Source organism: Puma concolor, chromosome B1 (assembly GCF_028749965.1).
Source record: "Puma concolor isolate L17-30 chromosome B1, mPumCon1.1.hap2, whole genome shotgun sequence".
In the NCBI taxonomy this organism is placed as follows: Eukaryota; Metazoa; Chordata; class Mammalia; order Carnivora; family Felidae; genus Puma; species Puma concolor.
Window position 1 is genome coordinate 126,379,664 of NC_141670.1, and position 7,431 is coordinate 126,387,094.

Genomic DNA, 7,431 nt, shown 5'->3' on the forward strand with positions numbered 1-7,431 from the left:
TGTAAATGTTGGTGAAATTCAGAAACAACGTTTTCTTGCTGCAAGTTTCTGTCTGAAACAAAAAGAGGACAAGATCTATTTCATGTTTTATCTTCAAATCTAAAAAGTTTTTTTTTTAATTTTTTAAATGTTTATTTATTTTGAGAGAGAGATGGAGAGACAGAACATGAGCGAGGGAGGGGCAGAGTGAGAGTGAGACAGAATCTAAAGCAGGCTCCAGGCTCTGAGCTGTCAGCACAGAGCCTGACGCAGGGCGGAAACTCACGAAATGTGAGATCATGACCTGAGCCAAAGTCGGATGCTTAACCCACGGAGCCACCCAGGTGCCCCCAAATCTAGAAAGTTCTATCCAGGAGGAACTGTGTTGGCTTCTTTACTAATGTTATTCCATTAATGCTTGGCCCATGAGAGGTTTTGTCTCTTGTTATAAAATAAATTGTAACATTGTTATAATACACTGCTTTGTTCCCAGATAAACGCTGGCGTCCAAAATATTTGGAGAGGAAATGAAAACCAATGTGTCTGGATGATGCTACAAAATGATTGAGTTTATTAAAAGATTATCAGTTCCCTTGAGAATGTTTAAAAAATATGAAAAACTGGGGGATGCCTGGTTGGCTCAGTCGGTTGTGCGTCCAACTTCGGCTCAGGTCATGGTCTTGTGGTTTGTGAGTTCGAGCCCCACGTTGGGCTCTGTGCTGACAGCTCGGAGCCTGGAGCCTGCTTCGGATTCTGTCTCCCTCTCTCTCTGCCCCTCCCCTGCTTGTGCTCTGTCTCTCTCTTCTCTCAAAAATGAATAAATGAAAAAAAAAATTTTAAACATGAAAAACTGGTACAAAAAGCATGTAAATCTTTTATCACATACAGAAATCTGGACTCATTGTAGATAGGGTTCTCAGCAAAATGTTTAAGCTACAAGGTTAATTTCAGTAGCACAATTAAGGAAATATTAATCCAAATTTTGTTAGGTGCTTTGAAAGTAATAAATGGCTGCCCAAAATAACCTAATTAGCAGACAGTGTTTTTTCACTTGAACAAGTCTCTGTCAGGCTCTGGAATGACAAGATTCTTACGCTTTAAAAGGAAACTGAATTTTTGATAAACAATGCTGGAAATAGAAATCTTTAAATATTTCTACTTTTGCTTGAGTTTGACAGTTAAGAAGAATATCAGCAAATATCATCTCAATCTCACATGAATTAAAGGTGGTATTAGGGGCGCCTGGGTGGCGCAGTCGGTTAAGCGTCCGACTTCAGCCAGGTCACGATCTCGCGGTCCGTGAGTTCGAGCCCCGCGTCGGGCTCTGGGCTGATGGCTCAGAGCCTGGAGCCTGTTTCCGACTCTGTGTCTCCCTCTCTGTCTGCCCCTCCCCCGTTCATGCTCTGTCTCTCTCTGTCCCAAAAAAAATAAAATAAACATTGAAAAAAAATTTAAAAAAAAAGGTGGTATTAATCACCTGTTTGTAGAAAATCTCTTCAGGAAAAACTTAATATCAAGGGCCTTTCCTAATGGTAAAATCCTGTTAATACTATTGAGTCAGTTATATCAAGGAACAGAATAAAATAACTGACAACCTAGAGAAAAAAAAACAGAAAATTAAGCCAGAATATTGGGATAACAGTGCTTTTAAAATAATGTTAATATATACGGTCAAAAATATAGAAAAGATGGAGAATTTTAGCAGACCTGAAATTTACCCCCCCCCCGAAAATCAAATGGACACTCTGAAATTGAAAAATAAAATAAATGAAATTATAGTTCAATAGTCTTTAATAACACACTAGACAGAGCAGAAAAGAAAAGTAGTAAAGTGAAATGTAGTTCAGCAGCAAATATCATATTGAAGTCTGGAAAGAAAAAAATAATTAAAAATGCAGAAAAGCCATAAGAGCTATAAAATGTATGGAAAAGGTATCTAATATTCAGGTATTGGAGTCCCATTTATGGAGAAGGATGGGACAATAATAAACACTTGGAAAAATCATTAAAAATTAACAACTGAATTCAGGCTTATTAAAAATGATAACAAAGTTGATTTATTCAACAAATTCAAGATAGGTTTAACATTAAAAGGAATCACTGTATGGGGAGGTGGGTGGCTTACTTGGTTAAGCTTTCGACTTAGGCTCAGGCCATGATCCCAGTGTTCAGGAGTTGGAGCCCCGTGAAGGGCTGCCTGCTGACAGCTGAGAGCCTGGATCCTGCTTCAGATTCTGTGTCTCCTTCTCTCTGTGCCCTTCCCTTGTTCGCACTCTGTCTCTCTCAGAAAAATAAATAAACATTTAAAAATGGTTTTTAAAATTTTTTTAAATATATGGAAAAATATATGACCATAACAATAGATGCCAAAAATATATTTAACAAATTCACCAACTATTCATGAATTTTAAAAATAATTAGCAGACCAGAAATAGAATGGAGTTTACTTAATACAATAGAGTATCTACCAAAATTTCTATAGTAAAGGGTCTATTTAATGGTGATATATTTGAAAAGTTTCACTATGAAACTAGGAATAATAGAGGTTTCTTATTTTTATTATTAAAAAAGTTTTATTTATTTTGAGAGACAGAGAGATTGCAAGAGGGGGAGGGGCAGAGAAAGAGGGAGAGTCCCAAGCAGGATCTACACTGTTAACACAGAGTCCGTTGTGGAAAATATAAATCTATCTACACCATACCATACAAAAAATCAATTCTAGATAGATTTAGACCTATTTGAATGATAGAGCAATATTCTATAATAAAATATATAAAACATATATTTATGACTTTGGAGTAGGCAAAGAGTTTTTTATGCTTATTTATTAGAAAGAAATAGTGAATGGGAGTAGGGAATAAGAGGGAGGAGAGAGAGAATCCCAGGCTCTGGTCTGTCAACATGGAGCCCAATGTGGGGCTCAAATTCACGACCATGAGATCATGAGCTGTGCCAAAATCAAAAATGGGACACTTAACCAACTGAGTCACCCAGGCACCCCTAGTCAAAGAATTTTTAAACTGGCTGCCAGAAACACTAATTCTACAAAAATATTGATTAAGGATCTCCATTAAGCAGAATATTTTGCTCATCAAAAGATGCCATCAGGAGGAAGAAACGACAGTCTGATATATTTATATCTGACAAAGATATAAACAAAGAATATCAGAATAAACAAAGAATTTCTAAGAATTCATTAAGAAAAAAAAGACAAGCAAATATTAGAAAATAAAATTTGAACTTACTCTTTACAAAACATGATACCCAAATGGCCAAATAGTCTGTGTAAGGATTTTAACATCAATTGTCATGAGGAAAATAAAGAATAAACATACAATTAAATGTCACTATACGCCTAACACAACAGAGGCAAAAATTAAAAACAAACAAACAAAAAAAAACAGTTAATTTTAATTTCAAGAGTTGGTGAGAATATGGAGCCAATGAAAAGCTCGTTCACTAATGGTTGGAACATAAATTGGCACACTGCTTTAGAAGAAACTTTCACAGTATTTGTTAAATCTGAGCTCTCTCTGGCCCAGACCTAAAACGTTCATGTCAGTTTTTCAAAAACTTGAAACAACTTAAATGTATGCCAACAATAGAAAGTAAACTATAGCTATAAGCAATGTGGTAAATCCCACATACTTAACGATGGTGAAAGAAGCTAGACACAAAATAATATGTACTATTTTTTTTTTTCATTTTTATAAAGCTCAACCATAAACACACCCAAGTAGTGAATTCCCTTAGGAGGTGCTAATAAGTGGGAGGGGATGAGATGGAGACTTCTGGGACAATGATAATACTTTTCTATATCTTCATCTGGATTATAGTTCTATGTTTACTTAGTAAAATATCATTGAATTGTGCAATTTATAGTCCATGGAATTCTCTGTGTGTGTGCTGTACTTCAGTGAGCATTAAAAAAAATAAGAACAAATAAAAAAATTAAAGTAAGATTTAAATACATTGCAAAAGTATTTTGCCCACTAAATCATTTTTATCTGCCATGCCTATCTTTGGATTCTGTTTTTTCTGTTGGTTTGTGAGATTATGCATGTACAGATCAAAAATTATTTTATTCAGTTTATTTTTTAGAATTTGGAATTAGCATAATTATTTCCTGTAAGGATGAAAATTTGGTATTTTACTGAGATTATGTTTTTTAGTATAGACCTCATTGAATTAATATTGAGTTTTCCTAACTAATGATAGGATATGTATTACCATTTTTCATATTTTTTTTTGTTTTATATTCTTAAGTTTGTCTAAATTTTTTTTTCTGTTTTTATTGCCTCACCATGTGGGTCTTTATTTTTTATTTATTAAATTTTTAATTTGGATGTAGCTGATATACAGTATTACATTAGTTTCAGGTGTACAACATGGTGATTCAACTTCTGTATATGGTATACTATGCTCACCACAGGCGTGGTACCATCTGCCATATACAATGCTATTATGATATTATTGACTATATTCACTAGGCTGTGCCTTTTATTCCCATAACTTATTAACTCCATAACTGGAAGCTTGTATCTCCCACTCCCCTTCACACATCTTGCTCATCCCCTCACCCACCTCCCCTCTGGCAACCATCAGCTTGTGGCCTTTTACTTTAATTGATATTTTGTAATGTTTTTCTTCTTGAAATATGGGAAAGAAAATTTTATTAAAAAATTAATCTTGTAAGTAGCTACCTAAGCACATTCTCTTATATGATGAAATTGTTTTGTGTTTGTTTTTCTTGTGCATCTAAGTATACAATTTGATCATCTGGAAAATTGTCCCATTTTGTTTCTCTATACCCAAGCTTTCTACTTCCAATTTCTTGATTCTTTTTTCTTACTGTGTCATCCACTTTGCTCAGAAAAAAAAAAAAAAACAAAACATATTTTTTAAGGCCCTTGATTAGGAATCCAACATGATTTATTCAGAATAAATCTGAAAACAAGAATAGGGACTAGGATGGCTGACTAAAAATAACTTAGATGTTCATCTTCCATGGTCTTCTGACAAAGCATTGTATGGTGAAAAGAGGGCAGAGGAGGATTATAACCATTGCAATAATTATAGCATTTCCCATAAAGAGTGAAATAAATTGTTCAAAAATTGGCTATTTTGTTTCCAGAAACACATATTAAAATTAGAGTAATCTATATCAGAATTTTGGAGATAGAATGGCACTATTGGAGGAAACTGAGGACTGAAAATAAAAGTTTGTTTCCCAAGATCTCATGATTGATCACTGTAAGTGTCAGATTTCCTATCTCCCAAACTAGTAACCAGGTAAAAGCATATTACAAAGTCATTTCATAATCTAATAACAATTAATTTAGTATGAATTAGACACATACATTTTGAGAAAACATAAGATTTAAAACCATGCTTTTCTTTTCAAATTATTTTAGCTGATTATTTTTTAATTCAAAATAAAGTAGGGTTTAGTATCCAATATGCACATAAAGCAATTAGTCCAAAGCAAATAGAATATTAAACATAGAAAACTACTCCACTTCCTGATCTTTGAGTGTCTATTGAAAATATATAAAAATTTATGACTGAAAAAGTATGTTTTTCCTCTAAAAGTAGACATCTTTACAAAGGAAAAACTCTAAAAATGTAAGGAAATGGGTAAACTGCTTTTGAGGATGCTGTATATTCAATTACAAATGAAAGTCATTTGATGATTGCATTTTTGTTTTTGGTTTTCTTTCATCTTTCATAATAATCAATAGTGATCATTAACATTTCTGAACTTGTTTTTCAAGAGTAAGAGAGTTATAGGAGAAATAACATCAGGCTTTATTAATTAGCAAAAATATATTTGCATTTGGACCACAATTTCTGTGAAGCCAAGTAATATAAAACAGGATTCAGTAAAATTACCAACACTATGCATATTTGTCATTTTGAAAATGAATCGAGATTGTGGAGATTATGGGTAGTGATAATGGGTAAACTCACTTGTAGCTGGACATCTTATAAATTGAAAATTGAATCACTTGTGTCCATAAGGTAGTTAAATTGTTTACATTGGCTTTCCCCAACCAAAATGTTCTTATGCTTCTGTGCTTGGAAAAGGTAATCAATTTCAATTTATCTAAGCAATTACTCTCTTCCTTAATCCTTTAATTATTTGACCTGGAAATCTACCATTAATTAAAAATAATGTATATACATTGACATTTGGCAAGCAATGGATCAATGCTACTGTGAGATGCATGTATCATAGTTAGCCTGTTTCCATTCATAAGTGGTTCAGTCATTTTGACTAAAAAGCTTTATTTAATGAATGACTTAGTAGTCAGAATGGTAAATTAGTATGTGCTTGTTTTAATTGTCTTGATAGTCAAAGGCTAGAGAGGTGAAATACATGAAGGAAGGTGAAAAGCAATAAACAATAGGGAATGGTGGAGACTGTGGCCAACCAAAGAACAAATAACCTGCATGAAGTACCATTGACTGTTTGTGTATTGCGGATTGTCACTGTACAAGAATGTGGGCAAATTGTTGCCAGATTTTTCTGTTTTAAGAGAAGCTAATAATAAGGGAGTTTTCTTTAAATCTAAAATCTCTCCTCTCCTTCTCTTTCTTCTTCTCCTTTTCCTTCTTCTCCTTCTCTTCTGCTTCTTCCTCTTCCTCTTCTTTTGAATATAACCTCTAGGTTCTGTTGTCTTCATAATATAACAAAATATGAAGCTTAGAACTGAATTACTTGACCCTTGCCCTTCTGTCTCCTCCCAGTTCAGAATGTTTGCATTTCTTAACAGCCGGCGTTCTCTTAGATCTGCACTTGTGGCTCAATACATTCAAGCCTCAGCACAATCTTATCTTCGTTTTAGCCTGTTTCTGGAAAATTGGCTTAGTTTGCCCACTGTAGCCACTCTGTTTCCTGTCAAAATGCCTCTTTCCCTGGGCATAAAGAGAATCTTTGCCTTTTTGTACTCTGTCACTTTGTGGGGTTGGTGCTTGCCACACTTGTTGCAAAAAGTTTTGTGGGTTTTAGGAACATTCCCCATGTTTGCAAGAACGCTATCATCATGGGTAAAAAAGATCTCTTTTTGCAAGAAAGGTGGTGGGCAAAAGAAAACACATCTGTAAGCCATGTCCAAACCCTAGGGTTCTAACTGACCATCTCTCTTTTTGATACATGAGGGCAATATTCAAATATTTTCTTATTCAATTAGTGTATATTTATACTCTTAAAACACATAAGACGTCGTTGTGAGTACGTTGTGTGAGGTTACACTCTTGTCTGTGAGTGAGCAAGGGTTATTTCAAACACCACCCTTGGCTGGAGACTAGTTTTGCCATAACCACATGAGGGCAGAGACTTCTATATAATCATGCAGTGCTTGTTTGCCAGAAGAGAAGATAAAGATTGTCATCCTAGTCACTATCAGTGGTAGAAAGACTTGACCCTACATATTTTTTAGCATAGTATCT

The 7,431-nt window shown here is 34.3% G+C and overlaps 1 pseudogene; it reads right to left on the reverse strand.

Annotated features, from left to right (window-relative positions):
* Positions 1 to 6,685: 6,685 nt before the first annotated feature.
* LOC112858310 (large ribosomal subunit protein eL42-like) lies at positions 6,686 to 7,004 on the reverse strand (annotated as a pseudogene).
* Positions 7,005 to 7,431: the final 427 nt, after the last annotated feature.